This window comes from Salvelinus alpinus, chromosome 4 (genome assembly GCF_045679555.1).
Source record: "Salvelinus alpinus chromosome 4, SLU_Salpinus.1, whole genome shotgun sequence".
Lineage (NCBI taxonomy): Eukaryota > Metazoa > Chordata > Actinopteri > Salmoniformes > Salmonidae > Salvelinus > Salvelinus alpinus.
Window position 1 is genome coordinate 36,535,564 of NC_092089.1, and position 20,642 is coordinate 36,556,205.

The 20,642-nt window shown below is 40.0% G+C and overlaps 1 long non-coding RNA gene across 3 annotated transcripts; it reads right to left on the minus strand.

Moving 5' to 3' along the window:
• Window positions 1–4,669: 4,669 nt before the first annotated feature.
• LOC139572413 (uncharacterized) lies at window positions 4,670–9,503 on the minus strand. Of its 3 annotated transcripts, none has more exons than XR_011674404.1 (4): window positions 9,116–9,503; window positions 6,128–6,211; window positions 5,908–5,983; window positions 4,670–5,775 (listed from the first exon to the last, which is right to left on the minus strand). It is a non-coding gene; the product is annotated as an uncharacterized lncRNA (long non-coding RNA). The 3 variants fall into 3 exon arrangements; XR_011674405.1 differs by lacking the exon at window positions 9,116–9,503 and adding an exon at window positions 6,453–6,627; XR_011674406.1 differs by lacking the exon at window positions 9,116–9,503 and adding an exon at window positions 6,439–6,627.
• Window positions 9,504–20,642: the final 11,139 nt, after the last annotated feature.

Here is a 20,642-nt window from a genome sequence, read left to right on the forward strand (position 1 = left end):
TTGCCAAAACTATAGTTTGTTAACAAGACATTTGTGGAGTGGTTGAAAAACGAGTTTTAATGACTCCAACCTAAGTGTATGTAAACTTCCGACTTCAACTGCACATATGAAATTAGTAAAGTAGTATGTAAACATTATTATAGTGACTAGTGTTCCATTAATAAAGTGACCAGTGATGCAATGTCTATTTATTTAGGGCTGCAGCTTCTAAGGTGCAGGTTTGGTAGCCTGCTAGTGATGGCTATTTATCAGTCTGATGGCCTGATAGCTGTTTTTAAATCTCTCGGTCCCAGCTTCAATGCACCTGTGCTGACCTCACCTTCTGGATGGTATCGGGTTGAATAGGCTGTGGCTCAGGTGGTTGATGCTTAATGATCTTTTTGGCCATCCTGTGACATCGGGTGCTGTAGGTGTCCTGGAGGGCAGGCAGTGTGTCCCCGGTGGTACAGCCTCTGGAGAGCCCTGCGGTTGCGGGCATTGCAGTTGCCGCACCAGGCAGTGATAAAGCCCAACAGGATGCTCTCAATTGTGCATCTGTAAAAGTTTGTGGCCTTAGTGCAGTATGATTTATTGTGTTCCAAATCTCCCCAAAAATTGTCATAGTAGTAAATACGGAGTAGAACTGGTGGTACACTGGTTTGTTCACATTTTAGTCCTCTACTTCTCTTTCTCCCGAGTGGCGCAGTGGTCTAAGACACTGCATCTCAGTGCAGGAGACGTCTTTGCAGTACCTGGTTCGAATCCAGGCTGCATCACATCCGGCTGTGATTGGGAGTCCTATAGGGCGGCGCACAATTGGCCCAGCGTCGCCCGGGTTTGGCCGGGGTAGGCCGTCATTGTAAATAAGAATTCGTTCTTAACTGACTTGCCTAGTTAAATAAAGGTTAAATAAAAAAACATATGATGTAATACCTTCTACTAACCAACAGGAGGAGACTATGATTTACAGAGCTCATTGGTGACAAAATTACTGCTTGATATTTACATTCTTTCAGTACATGAAGTTGATTTATGACAATATATGTTAGTTTTTCCCCACACAGCAATGTGAAGCAGAGTGTCCCAGTAAGAAAATAAACTGTGGTAGAAAAAGGATGAAAAATAACTCAGTAGTAGATTGGGAGATTCAGAAACAAACATTACAGACTATATTAAAATGCAATGAAACACATATATTTTTCATTTGATCACTGTTGTTGTTGAAAATTTACACATGTTCATATTCAATCTGATCTGGAGAAGATGTTCAAGGTACTTTACTTTACAATCGTTGTATTCTCCATCTCAAGTACATACAGTATATCTCAATATGGCCTGTTTTGACAAATGACACTATACTGTATCTCTCTGTACATTCAAGGGGACAACAGAAGCACTGTGCTGACCTGAGTGTCAGTTACACATAAGTAGATTACAGTTGAAAGGGGCAACACAAAAACAATAATGTATTGTATATACACTTCTCAATTATTATTAATGTATAACCATTCATATCAGGTTTACTCTGAATCACCCAAGCCATAGATAAAAACAAACACCTCGTAAAAGCCATAAAACTAAAGGCAGAACCCAAATAAGAATGTATCCATTTTATTTAGCATTTAGAACCATAAAGCTACATAAAGCTAACAAATATAAGCAGTCTCCGGCTCTACTACATTGGGTTAAAATGTAAATGTTTTACTGGAACCTTTGACAGACTGAATACCATGGCCTCTGAGCCAGCTGACTCCCACATGATTCCTGTTATGTTCACACACTCGTATTGGTTGCTATCCTCTTCAGTCTACAGGAAACCAGATCAGAGATACTATGATCAACAACAACCCCTTCATTGTTTTTTATATCCTTTCTACTTAGGGCAAAGTTCTTCTCAGATATCAGATATCTACTGTAAATTTCTACAGTAAGCCTACAGTACATACCTCCATGTTGCCATATATTTGATCGTTGGTATAGTAGTTTGCAGAGGTGGGACCAAGTCATTGTTTCACAAGTCACAAGTAAGTCTCAAGTCTTAGCACACAAGTCCCAAGTCAAGTCCCAAGTCAAGACAGGCAAGCCAAAGTCAAGTCTCAAGTCCTAAACTTTGAGTTTGAGTCCTAAACAAGTCATAATGTGCTCTTCCCAAAATGTAATACCATTTCATATTTTTAACAAGAGTAATAGTTAGTATATTACATGTACGCAAATCATGAATGCAATTAAAAAAAAATATATTTATTACTTTCCAAATAAACTTTATATTTCCATGGAAATACATGAGTAGCCATGAGAATGACACGTCAATATGACAACAAAAACGAAATATTGTAGTGCTCTCTCTCTCTCTCCAGATATACCCTAGACACCTAAAACAATCCTGCCATAAAGTTGAAGATGACCTGGCCTCCACAATCACCCGACATCAACCCAATTAAGATGGTTTGGGATGAGTTGGACCGCAGAGTGAAGGAAAAACAGCCAAGAAGTGCTCAGCATTTGAGGGAACTCCTTCAAGACTGTTGGAAAAGCATTCCAAGTTAAGCTGGTTGAGAGAATGACAAGAGTGTGCAAAGCTGTCATCAAGGCACAGGGTGGCTACTTTGAAGGACTAAAATATACAATATATTTTGATTTGTTTAAAACTTTTTTTGGTTACTACATGATTCCAAATGTGTTATTTCATAGTTTTGATGTCTTCACTATTATTCTACAATGTAGAAAATAGTAAAAAATAAAGAAAAACCCTTGAATGAGTAGGTGTGTCCAAACTTTTGACTGGTACGGTATATTTTTAATTGTCACAAAAGTAGTGCACTGGGCCTTCATTACTTCTATATGAGCGGACCAAAATAGCTGTTTATTATTTATTTTTTAAATAAAAATATTGAAACATTAAAAAAGTATCCTTTTTAGATAAAACTATACAAAATATATTCACATCACCAAATAATTGATTGAAACACACTGTTTTGCAATTAAAGTCTACAATAGCCTAAACAGCACTCTGTAGGGTAGAACCATTGTGTAGCTGGAGGACATGTAGCTTCCGTCCTCCTCTGGGTACATTGATTTCAATACAAAACCTAGGAAGCTCATGGTTCTTATCCCTTTCCATAGACTTATACAGTAATTATAACAACGTCCGGAGGGCATCCTCCAACCTTTCAGAGCTCTTGTAGCATGAACTGACATGTTGTCAACCCAATCATAGGATCAGAGAATGTATCTAGTACTGAAAGCATAAGCAACAGCTAGCTAGCTAGCACTGCAATGCATAACATCTGGTGAGTAGTTGACTCAAAGAGAGAGAAAGACAATAGTTGAACAGTTTTGAACAAATTCATTTCTTTCAAAATTAAGGAGAAGCAAGAGACAGAGAGAGAGAGATATTTCGCAGTATATTTTTTGTTCAGTTTCACTTACTTAGCTAGTGTCGAATGTAGTTAGCTAGTTTAGCCTACTCCAACACCTGCCTCAAACAGAAAGGGATGCTACACTGGAACTCTTCCAAGTCAAGGTAAGCTTTTAGTTTTATTAATTTATTACCACCGGGCCCCGCCTGTGTAACTGATAAACTGCTTGCTGCTGACTGTACACTGTACTGCATGATTGTAACAGGTTTACTAACACCTTAGTTCTAGCAGCTAGGTTAACTATGAAGTGAGAATGATTTAGGATGTGTGTGGTTAGCGGTCATGATGTGAAGGTATGGCTTGGAAATAATTTTTTGCCTGGTCACAGATAGGTGATGTGTTGTGCAATGAAGTCCACAAGAGAAGGGAAGATGTGAGAGGAGGAGAGCGTGTAGATAAATGCGAGAAGGAATTATACATACAATGAGCTGTTTGTATGTTGTTGCTATGAAAGTGAACTGTGTTTGCGTTTGATCAGGAGTGTATTAAAAAGCTTGTCTTAAACGGAAGCAAACGGAACGGGGATAAACATACCTTAATTTGTCCAATAGAAACTCTCGTTTGCAAATGTTGGACTAATGATTACATCGGGATGCTGGCCTTCTAGGCAGAGTTGCAAAGAAAAATACATATCTCAGACTGGCCAATAAAAAGAAAAGATCAAGATGGGCAAAAGAACACAGACAATGGACAGGAACTCTGCCTAGAAGGCCAGCATCCCGGAGTCGCCTCTTCACTGTTGACATTGAGACTGGGTTTTTGCGGGTACTATTTAATACAGCTGCCAGTTGAGAACTTGTGAGGCGTCTGTTTCTCAAACTAGACAATCTAATGTACTTGTCCTCTTACTCAGTTGTGCACCGGGGCCTCCCACTCCTCTTTCTATTCTGGTTAGAGACAGTTTGCTCTGTTCTGTGAAGGGAGCAGTACACAGCGTTGTACGAGATCTTCAGTTTCTTGGCAATTTCTCGCATGGAATAGCCTTAATTTCTCAGAACAAGAATAGACTGATGAGTTTCAGAAGAAAGTACTTTGTTTCTGGACATTTTGAGCCTGTTATCAAACCCACAAATGCTGATGCTCCAGATACTCAACTAGTCTAAAGAAGGCCAGTTTTATTGCTTTTTTAAACTGCACAACCGTTTTCAGCTGTGCTAACATAATTGCAAAAGGGATTTCTAAAGATCAATTAACTTTTTAAAATGATAAACTTGGATTAACTAACACAACATGTGTCACGAACGTCGTAGTGAGGAGACCAAAGTGCAGCGTGATGTGAATACATCTTCTTTAATTATAACGAAGAATAATAACCAAACTAATACAAAATAACAAAAACGAACGTGAAGCTAAATATAACGATTGCAGACATGCAACATCACATAGACAATCACCCACAAACCAAACGGGAAAATGGCAACCTAAATAGGATCCCCAATCAGAGACAACGATAAACAGCTGCCTCTGATTGGGAACCAATCTAGGCCACCATAGACCTACATAATGCCTAGACTACACACACACACACCTAGACATACCCAAAACCCTAGACAAGACAAAAGCCCACATACCACCCTCGTCACACCCTGACCTAACCAAAATAATAAAGAAAACAAAGATAACTAAGGTCAGGGCGTGACTGAATCAATTTCTATGCATTTCAAATCACATGAAGGATTTGTTTAAAAAATACATGTTTTATTTATTAAGATTTGATCATGTATACAGAGCTACAATCATCAATCATAACCTAATCTAATACAAATTCATTATAATCAGAATTTTGATTTGCATAACTGTTACTGGTATGTTCTTATAGAGGGTCAAAAAACCTAAAGCGACAGTATATTGACAAAATCAGTAGTGTGAAATAACTCAAACCCTAAACAGACGTTGAACATCTCAATAAATGAAAGAGCAACCCCAAGTGGAGAAACTGAAAGTCCCAGACTCGTATTCTATCCTCAGATTACCCTCAAGACACAGCTGGGAAGTGTGAAACAAGATATAGTTAAATACTGGTTAGTATTTTGTGTATAAATGACATTTAGTAAAAAAAAAAAATTGAATTATCCAAGTCACAGATAATAAACATAAGCCTTGTATAAGCTATAACACAAAGCCACAGCCCAAATAAGAATGTACCATATTATTTTGTCATTAGAACCATAAAGCTACATCAAGCTAACAAATAAAAGCAGTCACCTGTTCTGCTACATTGGGTTAAAATGTTAACATTTTACTGGAATCTTTGACAGACTGAGTACCATGGCCTCTGGGCCAGCTGACTTCCAAATGCTTCCTGTTGTGTTCACACGTTACCATAGACTGAATCATCTCCACCCTCACACTCGAATGGGTCGCCATCCTCTTCAGCCTACAGGAAACCAGATCAGAGATATCATCAACAACACCTCTATTTTTTTCACATATCCTTTGTATTTAGGGTTAAGTTCTTCTCAGATCTCAGATCTACTGTAAATATTCGCAGTACGTCTACAGTACATACCTCTATGTTGCCATATAGGTGATTGTTGGTGTAGTAGTTTGTGTTGATTTCACTGCTGGTGTCTTTCTGCTCTTTCCTGTGGATACAATTAGGGCCACTCTCAGATGCATTCTCTTCATTTGATAAGACACTACAAGAGTGAATGTAGGCTAATGGGCTTTAACAACTCAGCAGGATGTATACATTATGATCACAGATAGAACAGACTGTAGAAAAATACCTTAATGGTCAGGGATCTGAGGAAGCACAGTTGGCTGTATCCATGTACTGCATACTGGTTACTGGCTGGTCACTCCGACTCCCACTGATGAGGAAAACAATGTGAAGTTATCAAAACAGAACAAAACAGCAAATAGCAAACACAAATCTACAGTTGAAGTTGGAATTTTACATACACTTAGGTTGGAGTCATTAAAACTCGTTTTACAACCACTCCACAAATTTCTTTTTAACAAACTATAGTTTTGGCAAGTTGGTTAGGACATCTACTTTGTGCACGACAAGTAATTTTTCCAACAATTGTTTACATACAGATTATAACTCACTGCATCACAATTCCTGTGGGTCAGAGGTTTGACTGGTCCATTCGGACGAAACGTTCAAAAAGTTATATTACAAGTCGAAGAAACTTGTCAAACTAAGTATAGAATCAATCTTTAGGATGTTTTTATCATAAAAGTTCAATAATGTTCCAACCGGAGAATTCCATTGTCTGTAGAAATGCACTGGAACGAGAGCTACCTCTCAAGTGAAAGCGCATGACTGAGAACGAGGCTCAGTCATGAACGGTTGAGAACGGTTGACATCTAGTGGAAGCCTTAGGAAGTGAAAAATAACCCATATCCCACTGTGTATTCGATAGGGGTGAGTTCAAAAACTACAAACTCAGATTTCCCACTTCCTGTTTGGATTTTTTCTCAGGTTTTTGCCTGCCATATGAGTTCTGTTATACTCACAGACATCATTCAAACAGTTTTAGAAACGTCAGAGTGTTTTCTATCCAATACTAATAACAATATGCATATACAGTATTAGCATCTGGGACTGAGTAGGAGGCAGTTCACTCTGGGCACGCTATTCATCCAAAAGTGAAAATTCTGCCCCCTATCCCAAACAAGTTGGGTCAGTGGCCCAAGCCCGCGAACAGGAATATTCCAAGTTCAGACAGAAGGGGGGAGTCAGATCGCTATGATCGCCAGGAACATAACTTTTGGTGTCTATTTTTAATTGTTGTGCTACTAGTGCTGCCTGTTGATTTTAAGTAGGCAGCTACAGTAGCTGAATAATGTTAACATCTTTGGGTTTTATTTTATTAAATGTATTTTATTTCATCTGGGTGCTTACGTCACCTACTAACACCCTGGTACTACCCGTGGCCCCCGTTCTCCTCAGTCTGAGAAAACACTGAGAGATAAAGGTATGTGTTGCAGATTACTCCTTTGTGGAAGTCCATAACGTGAAATAAAACACCCCAAGGTTAATGCTGTAGATATTGTTATAAGGGAGTTTGAGACTATGGAAACATTTAACTTTCAGAGTTTTATTGTTGTTATTAATATAGTTTACAGAGATCTAAAAAGTATTGCTGTTGCTAGCTAGCATGCCTTTCTGTGATGCAAACGGTTAGCTGAACTGCCGACTGATGCTAGCGTTGCATTATGAGAGATGTAGTTTTAGCCCTCTAAGGTCTGAATGGAATAAAGGCGATTTCACGTTGTAGCTTGTTTGTATTACAGTGTTTTTGTACATGAGTTGTTGTATTTTAATACTGTCAACACTGAAAGCACCTAGCAATGTATTGGGGATGTGAGACAGGATATGTGTTTTACCTTTCTTCATGCTCCTGTATAGAACAACTTGTCAGATGGTGCATTGGAGACTGATGTGTTCCTGTCCTGTCTTTTCACAATACTATTGCAGGTATGGTTTTATTGTCTAAGAATTAAGATCATACATTGTTTGTATTAAGTACTGGTTATTATTTTATACTATACATTATGGCTTTATGTATGAATGTGATTGTGTGAGTCTGAGAAAACACTGACAGGCTGACACTGACAGGCTTACACTGACAGGCTGAAAACACTGATAGGTTGCAAAATACATTTAGAAATCTATATTATTCAATTATTGCACCCACGCTGCTCGCTCGCTCGTTGCGAGCGTCTGCGTTGCCACAAGTCAGTTCTATTTCTGACGCAGATCGCGCTGCAAGTCCTGCCTCTCCCATCTCCTATTTGGTTTATAGAAGCAGGTACCCACGTGCCATCTCCTCATTGGTTATACCCACGTGGGTGACTGAAAGACGAACGAGGCCAGTGGCGGTAATGCACCTAATTTATGAAAGTTGCCAATCGCAATATAAAGTCAAGAGAAGAAAAAGCCTGGAAGGAGGAGAGATGACTAGAAACGATTCGGTTGACCGTTTTATGTGTGGATTAATTGGTGGAGTAGAGGACCTTGTGCATTTCAGATAAAATAACATCTCAATGTTTATATCCCAGGACAAATTAGCTAGCAACAGCAAGCTAGCTAAATAGGACAAATTAGCTAGCAAGTGCAAGCTAGCTAGCTAAATTGCCATAAATGTTTCATGCTTTTCGAACTGTCCCCAAATTAATATCATTGGTTCAGAGTTTTGTTTTGATATTTTAACCTGCATGTCGTGATTGCGTTTGTGGGGGGAGACAAAATACATTTATGCACGATGGCGCACGCGCGCAGCCGGTTTGGGTTCCGTGTGAGAGAGAAAGAAAAACTTGTCAGATGGTGCATTGGAGACTGATGTGTTCCTGTCCTGTCTTTTCACAATACTATTGCAGATCGACGTAAAATCCAAAAAGACAGCCGTGGTGTCGCTCTTCATTTCTTGGTTCTTCTGTGGTACATATAAAGACCGCTACATACATACACAGACGATTTAATCTTTTCACCACCGGGAATGGTAAAGGTCGAAACCAATCTGTTAAAATCAATAAATGACAAACTGGGCATACTTAACACTAGTCAGTAAGGATATAAAAGAGTTGAAGGCAAACCTCGAGATGAGTGACGAAAAAGCTGTGACATTGGAGAAAGACACAAGCAAGCTAAAAGGGCCAGTCAATAGATTGAAACCGAAGTTAATGAACTTAAAAAGGAGAACATTGTTCTGAGAGAAGCCTTACTTGACATACAGACTAGATCCATGAGAGAATCTGGTACTTACAGGTATCCAAGAGAAAGAAGGAGAAGTTCCTGAATGTGTAGTTAGAGAATTCCTCCTTACAGCGCTTCAGATCCCACGCAAAGCTATCTACAAAATCCAAATCGAACGTGTACATCGCTTCAGACAGAGAGGGCAGAGGTATGAACGCCTAATCGTTGCCAAATTTGCTTTCTTTAAAGATAAAATAATGGTTAAAAGCCTGGGTAAAATACTTTCCGGCACGAAAATATGCATGAATGACCAGTTGCCGAAGGAAATTGCAGAACGGCGCAAAGTTCTGTATCCAATTTTCAAGAAAAATAGATTGAAAGGGAAACGCGTAGCTCTCTTGGTCGATAAACGGTATATTGATATACATATTTTCTATCTATCTTCAAATATAACTAATTGGAACACAAAAGCACGACTTCAACATGGTGGAGATAAAAACACAGTAAACAGAAGGCACAGTATGTGTGGATGGTGTGGTGTGTGTTTTTTGGTTTTTGGGAAAGTGGCATTGAGTGAGAAAGGAAATGGTTGCATATCCCAGAACCAATGTATGTCTGTGAGTAGGGGTTGTGAGAAAGCTTTCAATGTTGTGCAGATGAGGGATATACATTTTATAATGAATTATACATCTAATTTATTTATTTATTGTCCTATCATGGTGGAACTACATTTTTAAAATTAATTATACATCTAATTTATTTATGGTCTTATATTGATGGAAGGGTCCACAGCCCTATACCCTAGACGCCCACCTGAACGACCCAGATACTAAGGAGAAGTCCCTATCTGTTTTATGGGCCTACTGTAAGTAGACTATGCGCAGCCAAATCAGAAAGATTAATGCGGTCAGAGACCTACTAAAGCAGCACCGCCCCCTCAAGATTCTGAGCCTGCCTGGCAGGGTTGGTCCTGCAAATCCAAAGCCCCCTGATGGGAGAGCATAATCACAAGGAAATTCTCAAAGCTGCTAATGAGAACCTTGACAACCTTATACCTAGCCGGTGGGGTGCCCCCTCCCCCCACACTGGCTGTAGTAACCTTTGGGAGGGGGTCACACTCAGACATTCAGAGGGGGATCATATTATTGTGGCCATGGTGGCACAAAATCAAAGGTCTGACTGCACGGAGATGCTTGGGAATATGGTCACTACGGGGGACCATGTTTTGGGTGTTTCAGGGAAAGGGGGTATATCTGACCTCCATCATCTAGGACGTAACAATGGTTAATCAAATCTCCACATTTCGGCCCTTTTTTTTGCTCAGTTTTGCATGCCTTCTCATACAGTAGCAACTGCAGTGGCGTGCCGTGGGCCTGGGGCCTAGGCCTTCAGTGAGGTACTACACAGTCCCACCCGAATTAATCCACCTCTTATTATCATCAATTATGCCATGGCTCTAGACACTATACATTTAGACAGAAACGCAGTATAACCAGGCGTTGCGTCACCTTGAAATTGACAAATTGAAATTTTTGGGTAAACAGTGTTTAACAGACAACTCAAGTTTGCAAAGCCAGTGTGGCTCCAAACACCAAATCGATCACTTGCAAATAATAGGCATTCCCAGCAGTACAGTTTGCAGTGCTTCTCGGAGCCTTTGAGCCATTGACAGCGCTCGTAGTTGAAACTTTGAAAGTGGCGAGCGAACGAACCCCTTTCCCGCCTGTGACAGGCTTTGTGGCGTCGGGCGACCTCTCCTTACAATGTCTAACTTTTCTTGAAAAGTTCGTCTTGAGAATGGCGTTATAATTATATCCTCGACGAAATCGATATCTTCTCCTCCTTCCGCCATTGTGGGTTCAAAAAACAGCTTAGTAGAGTTTCCTAGATCTGCATAGACCTGCCCATAGGACCTGCCTCTCAATATTGGTAATCCAATCAAAAGACGTGGACGCCCTAGGCCTGCTAGCTGGCTCCTGTGTAACACTGGAGCCAGCCAGCAGGCGTACAATAGCCAACTCTAAAGCTGATTGGTTGACACAAAATTTTAATTTCCATTCACTTTAAGCTACAAGCGCCCGCACTGTTGATTCTGAAGGCCTGAGAGCAGATTTTAGACCCCTGGCAACACATGATGGCTGAATATGATTGGATAAAAGATCTAACATAAAGACCAGCCCTCCAAATCTCAACCTGGGGCTGGAAGCAGTGCAACCAAGAGGAAAGCTATGAAATGAAGAGTATAACTCTTACTCTGGGGAATAATTTAATACATATTTGTGGGAAAATATATTTAAAAAAAAATTATATTCTGATGATGTTTAGGCCAGCAGAGAAGGCCTTGCAGGCCCTGACGGCCCACCACTGAGCAACTGTATATGCATTCGGAAATCAAGACCTTTCTTGAGTTGGACTCTGGGTTGGTGCAACTGTTGAGAACCTGAGTCTACGGTTGTTGTGGGGGAAATGAGTGTGTGTGTGTGTGTGTGTGTGTGTGTGTGTGTGTGTGTGTGTGTGTGTGTGTGTGTGTGTGTGTGTGTGTGTGTGTGTGTGTGTGTGTGTGTGTGTGTGTGTGTGTGTGTGTGTGTGTACAATCATGGCCCAAGATTTTGAGAATGACACAAATATTAATTTCCACAAAGTTTGCTGCTTCAGTGTCTTTAGATATTTTTGTCAGATGTTACTATGGAATACTGAAGTATAATTACAAGCATTTCATAAGTGTCAAAGGCTTTTATTGACAATTACATGAAGTTGATGAAAAGAGTCAATATTTGCAGTGTTGACCCTTCTTTTCAAGACCTCTACAATCTGCCCTGGCATGCTGTCAATTAATTTCTGGGCCACATACTGACTGATGGCAGCCCATTCTTGCATAATCAATGCTTGGAGTTTGTCAGAATTTGTGGGTTTTTGTTTGTCCACTCGCCTCTTGAAGATTGACCACAAGTTCTCAATGGAATTAAGGTCTGGGGAGTTTCCTGGCCATGGACCCAAAATATTGATGTTTTGTTCCCCGGGCCACTTAGTTATCACTTTTGCCTTATGGCAAGGTGCTCCCTCATGCTGGAAAAAGGCATTGTTCGTCACCAAACTGTTCCTGGATGGTTGGGAGAAGTTGCTCTCGGAGGATGTGTTGTTACCATTCTTTATTCATGGCTGTGTTCTTAGGCAAAATTGTGAGTGAGCCCACTCCCTTGGCTGAGAAGCAACCCCACACATGAATGGTCTCAGGATGCTTTACTGTTGGCATGACACAGGACTGATGGTAGCGCTCACCTGTCTTCTCCAGACAAGCTTTTTTCCGGATGCCCCAAACAATCGGAAAGGGGATTCGTCAGAGAAAATGACTTTACCCCAGTCCTCAGCAGTCCGATCCCTGTACCTTTTGCAGAATATCAGTCTGTCCCTGATGTTTTTCCTGGAGAGAAGTGGCTTCTTTGCTGCTCTTCTTGACACCAGGCCATCCTCCAAAAGTCTTCGCCTCACTGTGCGTGCGGGACAGCGGGGCTGTCGCTGGGCAATATGGACTTTCAGCTCCCTCCAGAGATTGTCTATTGGGTTAAGGTCTGGAGACTGGCTAGGCCACTCCAGGACCTTGAGATGCTTCTTACAGAGCCACTCCTTAGTTGCCCTGGCTGTGTGTTTCGGGTCGTTGTTAAGCTGGAAGACCCACCCACGACCCATCTTCAATGCTCTTACTGAGGGAAGGAGGTTGTTGGCCAAGATCTCGCGATACATGGCCCCATCCATCCTCCCCTCAATACGGTGCAGTCGTCCTGTCCCCTTTGCAGAAAAGCATCCCCAAAGAATGATGTTTCCACCTCCATGCTTCACGGTTGGGATGGTGTTCTTGGGGTTGTACTCATCCTTCTTCTTCCTCCAAACACGGCGAGTGGAGTTTAGACCAAAAAGCTCTATTTTTGTCTCATCAGACCACATGACCTTCTCCCATTCCTCCTCTGGATCATCCAGATGGTCATCTGTCAATCACCACATCCTCATCGGCAGACTCGACAGCCTTGGTTTCTCTAATGATTGCCTCGCCAGGTTCACCAACTACTTCTCTGATCGAGTTCAGTGTGTCAAATCGGAGGGTCTGTTGTCCGGGCCTCTGGCAGTCTCTATGGGGGTGCCACAGGGTTCAATTCTTGGACCGACTCTCTTCTCTGTATACATCAATGATGTCGCTCTTGCTGCTGGTGATTCTCTGATCCATCTCTACGCAGACGACACTATTCTGTATACTTCTGGCCCTTCTTTTGACACTGTGTTAACAACCCTCCAGGCGAGCTTCAATGCCATACAACTCTCCTTCCGTGGCCTCCATTTGCTCTTAAATACAAGTAAAACTAAATGCATGCTCTTCAACCGATCGCTGCCTGCACCTGCCCGCCTGTCCAACATCACTACTCTGGACGGCTCTGACTTAGAATATGTGGACAACTACAAATACCTAGGTGTCTGGTTAGACTGTAAACTCTCCTTCCAGACTCACATCAAACATCTCCAATCCAAAGTTAAATCTAGAATTGGCTTCCTATTCCGCAACAAAGCATCCTTTACTCATGCTGCCAAACATACCCTTGTAAAACTGACCATCCTACCGATCCTCGACTTCGGTGATGTCATTTACAAAATAGCCTCCAAAACCCTACTCAATAAATTGGATGCAGTCTATCACAGTGCCATCCGTTTTGTCACCAAAGCCCCATATACTACCCACCACTGCGACCTGTACACTCTCGTTGGCTGGCCCTCGCTTCATACTCGTCGCCAAACCCACTGGCTCCAGGTCATCCACAAGACCCTGCTAGGTAAAGTCCCCCCTTATCTCAGCTCGCTGGTCACCATAGCAGCACCTACCTGTAGCACGCGCTCCAGCAGGTATATCTCTCTGGTCACCCCCAAAACCAATTCTTCCTATGGCCGCCTCTCCTTCCAGTTCTCTGCTGCCAATGACTGGAACGAACTACAAAAATCTCTGAAACTGGAAACACTTATCTCCCTCACTAGCTTTAAGCACCAGCTGTCAGAGCAGCTCATAGATTACTGCACCTGTACATAGCCCATCTATAATTTAGCCCAAACAACTACCTCTTTACCTACTGTATTTATTTATTTATTTTGCTCCTTTGCACCCCATTATTTCTATCTCTACTTTTTCTATCTCTACTATCTCTACTCTACTTTTTTTTTTTTACTTGCTATATTGTATTTACTTCGCCACCATGGCCTTTTTATATTTTTATTTATTTATATATTTTGTTTGCCTTCACCTCCCTTATCTCACCTCACTTGCTCATATTGTATATAGACTTATTTTTCACTGTATTATTGACTGTATGTTTGTTTTACTCCATGTGTAACTATGTGTTGTTGTATGTGTCGAACTGCTTTGCTTTATCTTGGCCAGGTCGCAATTGTAAATGAGAACGTGTTCTCAATTTGCCTACCTGGTTAAATAAAGGTGAAAAAAATAAATAAAAATAAAAATAAAAATTGGCAAACTTCAGACGGGCCTGGACATGTGCTGGCTTGAGCAGGGGGACCTTGCGTGCGCTGCAGGATTTTAATCCATGACGGCGTAGTATGTTACTAATAGTTTTCTTTGAGACTGTGGTCCCAGCTCTCTTCAGGTCATTGACCAGGTTCTGCCGTGTAGTTCTGGGCTGATCCCTCACCTTCCTCATGATCATTGATGCCCCACGAGGTGAGATCTTGCATGGAGCCCCAGACCGAGGGTGATTGACCGTCATCTTGAACTTCTTCCATTTTCTAATAATTGCGCCAACAGATGTTGCCTTCTCACCAAGCTGCTTGCCTATTGTCCTGTAGCCCATCCCAGCCTTGTGCAGTTCTACAATTTCATCCCTGATGTCCTTACACAGCTCTCTGGGTATTGGCCATTGTGGAGAGGTTGGTGTCTGTTTGATTGAGTGTGTTGACAGGTGTCTTTTATACAGGTAACGAGTTCAAACAGGTGCAGTTAATACAGGTAATGAGTGGAGAACAGGAGGGCTTCTTAAAGAAAAACTAACAGGTCTGTGAGAGCCGGAATTCGTACTGGTTGGTAGGTGATCAAATACTTATGTCATGCAATAAAATGCAAATTAATTACTTAAAAATCATACAATGTGATTTTCTGGATTTTTGTGTGATAAAATTACAGACCTCTACATGCTTTGTAAGTAGGAAAACCTGCAAAATCGGCAGTGTATCAAATACTTGTTCTCCCCACTGTATATATACATACAGTTGAAGTCGGAAGTTTACATACACTTAGGTTGGAGTCATTAAAACTCGTTTTTCAACCACTCCACAAATGTCTTGTTAATATGAGTCTGGAAGGAGAGCTTACAGTCTAGCCAGACACCTAGGTATTTGTAGTTGTCCACATATTCTAAGTCAGAACTGTCCAGAGTAGTGATGCTAGTCAGACGGGCGGGTGCGGGCAGCGATCGGTTGAAGAGCATGCATTTAGTTTTAGTAGCGTTTAAGAGCAGTTGGAGGCCACGGAAGGAGTGTTGTATGGCATTGAAGCTCGTTTGGAGGTTTGTTAACACAGTGTCCAAAGAAGGGCCAGACGTATACAGAATGGTGTCATCTGCGTAGAGGTGGATCAAGGAATCACCCGTAGCAAGAGCGACATCATTGATATATACAGAGAAAAGGGTCGGCCCGAGAATTGAACCCTGTGGTACCCCCATAGAGACTGCCAGAGGTCCGGACAACAGGCCCTCCGATTTGACACACTGAACTCTATCTGAGAATTAGTTGGTGAACCAGGCGAGGCAGTCATTTGAGAAAACAAGGCTGTTGAGATTGCCGATAAGAATACGATGATTGACTGAGTCGAAAGCCTTGGCCAGGTCGATGAAGACCAAGCCAAGACCTGAGTTTAACCACAATATTGTTGTATAATTTGTTCTGTCTTTTCAGGTGGATTAAACTGAAATTGCAACCAACTTTCTAAGGCTTGTTTAAAAAAAATACCTATATTTTGGAGATTATTTCATTTTCAAATAACCAAAAGTAAGCAGTTGTAATCTGAATAAAGGGAAAAAGGCCATTCTTGAACATGCGGTGAGACATTCTTAGTAATTTACTAAAGAACCATTTTAGATTTAACTATAACTTTTATATTACCAATTCCTTTAGTGAGAGGTCTAATGTTTTTATATTTATTCATTTCTACCCTCCGAATTCGTATTTGTTATATAAATAGGCCCTTTTAATATTGTCCGGCTTGCAATTCCAAATAAAATAGAATATTTTTTGTTCATATAATTTACAAAGCAGGTCACTAGTTGTAGGCAAAACCATACGCAAATAGGTAAACTCTGATATGACTAAAGAGTTAATCAGGGTGATTTTTCCTTTCCATGGTAGAAAGATCTTATGCTAACTTTCTATTCAAATTTTTTGGAGTGAGATCATTTATTTATTTCAGGATATGTATACCGAGTATATCCACATTCCCATCAGACCATTTTATTGATAAACTACACGGTAATGTAAAAGTTGTATGTTTTACTGATCCAATACGTAATATTGTACACTTATCATAATTTGGTTTTAATCCAGAGAGGTTAGAAAAAGTATCTAGATCCTCTGAGGCTGTGGAGGGATTCTAATTGTGGTTTTAAAAGAAAACATGAATCATCAGCGTACAATGACACCTTTGTTTTTAAGCCATGGATTCCTAATCCCTTAATATTATTGTTGGATCTAATTTTAACGGCTAACATTTCGATGGCATTTATAAATAGATATGCCAATAGTGGACAACCTTGTTTTACTCCTCTTGACAGTTTAAAACTTTCTGAGATGTTGCCATTATTTACTATTTTACACCTAGGGTTACTATACATAACTTTAATAAATTTTATAAGAGATTCTCCAAAATTGAAATATTCTAGGCATTTATATATAAACTCCAGTTGTACTTTATCAGAAGCCTTTTCAAAATCAGTGATGAAAACCAGGCCTGGTTTATGATATTTCATAGTATTCTATTATTTCCAGTACTTGTCATATTATCTCCAATGTATCGTCCATGTAAAAAACCTGTCTGATTGGATGTATAATATCTGACAATACCTTTTTAATTCTATGCGCCAAGCATTTAGCCTGAGTTTTTGCATCACAACACTGAAGTGTAAGAGGCCTCCAATTCTTTAAATGGACTGGATCTATAAATATACACCACTTGGATCCTGTTTCAGTAATAATGAAATCAGACCTTCTTAGTGCGTGTCTGATAATCTACCATTCATATAGGAGTGGTTAAAACATGCTAATAATGGTCCTCTGAGTATATCAAAAAACGTTTTGTATACTTCCACTGGTATGCCATCCAGCCCTGGAGTTTTCCCAGACGTAAAGGCTTTAATTGCATCAAGTAGTTCCTCCTCTGTAATTTGGCCTTCACATGGGTCTTTCTGTACAGATGTTAATTTTACATTATTAACAGGAAAACAATCAATACAATTAGTTTCGGTTAGTGGAAATGGAGGAAACTGAAACGAAAACTTATTCTTAAAGTACTTTACTTCTTCTTTCCAAATATAATTCGGTGAATCATGCGTGACTCCATCATTTGTAACAAGTTTCAATAAATAAAAACATGGTAGCATTTCTATGTTGAAGATTGAAAAATAATTTGTTGCATTTTTCCCCATATTTCATCCAGTTCGCTTTATTTTTACAATATATTACACTGGATCTTTCTTGAATAAGTTCCCCCATTTCTTTTTGTTTTTCCTCTAACTTATTCTGTGCTTCTAGGGTACAGTTTTTTATTGCTATCTAACTGTACTGTTAGTCCTTCAATATCCTTTGTTAATACGGACTCTTTTGATCTAAACTGCTTTTGTTTTTTTGATGTGAACTGAATTGCATGGACTCTAAAGGCACACTTAAAAGTGTCCCATAAAATAAGGGGATCTGTTGTACCTATGTTATGTCGGGAAAAAGTCAGTTATAAATTCTTCTGTCCTAGTTATAAACAAGTTATCACCCAGTGGGCTTTGATTAAATTTCCAATATCCTCGCCCATGTAGAAATTCTGTAAGAGTAATATACATGCCAATTATGTGATGATGCGACCACATTCTGTCCCCTAGCAACACTTTTTTTTAAACTGTTGGTGCCAGAGAGAATGACATAAGTGTCACGGTTTTCTTCCTGGGATGAAGGAGAGGACCAAAATGCAGTGTGCGGCTAGTGTTCAACATGTTTAATAGACTAATAAACGGTAACACTACTACAAGTAACAAAATAACAAATGTGAAAACCGAGACAGCCCTATCTGGTGCAGACAAAACACAGAGACAGGAAACAATCACCCACAAAATCCCAACACAAAACAAGCCTCCTATATATGATTCTCAATCAGGGACAACGATTGACAGCTGCCTCTGATTGAGAACCATATTAGGCTGGACACAGAAACAGACAAACTAGACACACAACATAGAATTCCCACCCAGCTCACGTCCTGACCAACACTAAACAAGCAAAACACATAAGAACTCTGGTCAGGACGTTACAATAAGAAAGTAATCAAGATGACTGCCTCGATTAAGCCTCTGCCATGTATATCTCACTAGGTCAGGGTATTTAAGTCTCCATATATCCACTAATTCCAATATATCTATGACATTCATGATTTCCTTAAGTGCCCGAGGGTGATAGTTTGTAGTGTGCTTTCCTTTACGGTCCATAGAGGTATTTAAAACCGTATTAAAATCCCCAACCATAATAATAGAGTCTAGTGTTGCTTGTAGAGTTGATCAATTCTTATATATATTTTCAAAGAAGCTTGGATCATCATTATTTGGACCGTATAGGTTAATAAGCCATATCTGCTTATGGTCCAATAACATATTTAAAATAATGCTGTCACGGTCGTTAGTGGAAGAAGGTGAAGACCAAAACGCAGCGTGGTAAGTGTTCGTCATGTTTATTCGAAACTGAACACTAAAATGAAAAAAACAAAACAAAGAGACAACTGAAACAGCTCCGTCAGGTGCAACACACACTAAACAGAAATTAACTACCCACACCACACAGGTGGGAAAAGGCTACCTAAGTATGGTTCTCAATCAGAGACAACGATAGACAGCTGCCTCTGATTGGGAACCATACCAGGCCAAACACATAGAAATGGAAAACATAGAAAAACAACATAGAATGCCCACCCCAACTCACGCCCTGACCAAACCAAAATAAAGACATAAAAAGGAACTAAGGTCAGAACGTGACAAATCCGTCTACCTTGATGATCTGTTTGGACAATTTGCACATTTGGATCAAAATTACTGTTAATTAATATCATCTCCCCTTTTGAATTTCTTTGCCAATGGGAGAAATATATATCGCCCCTCCAGTCCTTTTTTCACAAATTTCATCTAAAATTGTTGAATGTTTCCTGTAAACAATAGATATTATATTTATTCTCTTTTAGCCAGGTAAATACTGACAGTCTTTTCTTATTATCTGCTAAGCCATTACAATTATAACTGGCTATACTTATTTCACCACTTACCATAATGAGACTCAAATTTCACTTCTATTTATCAAAATATATGTTTGTAAACGTACCATTAAAAATTAACATGATGATTGAGTGTCTATATAGCTGTACCGTGATATTTGCATTGCTACTAAGTAAACCTCCAATTGATCCACACTATTCCACCCGCTAAAATCCCTCCTCATCTCGAGTTGGGTTGTTATCCCAATGCCCGGCAGACCACACCCGACCTCCCGGATCCCATGGCCCCGAAGAGACCGGGACCCATCCTTCGAAAAGATCACACAGTGCCACCCACAGAACAGAAGCAGATCAACTGCCAAATGCATTTCCATCGCCCTCACCTCGATTTATATTATATATAGCCATTAAAAAAAAAATACAGTTGAAGTCGGAAGTTTACATACACCTTAGCCAAATACATTTACTCAGCTTTTCACAATTCCTGACATTTAATCCTCATATAAATTCCCTGTCTTAGGTCAGTTAGGATCACCACTTTATTTTAAGAATGTGAAATGTCAAAAAATAGTAGAGAGAATGATTTATTTCAGATTTGATTTCTTTCATCACATTCCCAGTGGGTCAGAAGTTTACATACACTCAATTAGTATTTGGTAGCACTGCCTTTAAATTGTTAAACTTGGGTCAAACATTTCCTTCCTAGTGTACCTGGACAGCTTGCACAAACATGACTGCTGTAATATTATCAGGAAATTAAGGAGGTACCATATAACAGCAAAACATGAAACAGCAGTTTGAGCTCCATCACAGGTGACTATGGAAGAAAAGAGAGGAAATGTGTTAAAACAGACGCCGTAGAGATGAAATCCTAAACCAAGGCAATTGGAACAGCTCTCATTCGTCAAACACAGAATACAATGTATGAGTTTGAACTGAAAAAATAAGAATGCAGAAGTACCTTTTCTGTGTTTCCTTAGTTCATGTCCAGTAATATGCCAGAGATTCACCCACTCTTACCCTGAGACGTTGCATTTGAGTACCAAAATCAAGGCCTATATATGCATCCGACCCCTGAAAAAATAAATAAATAACA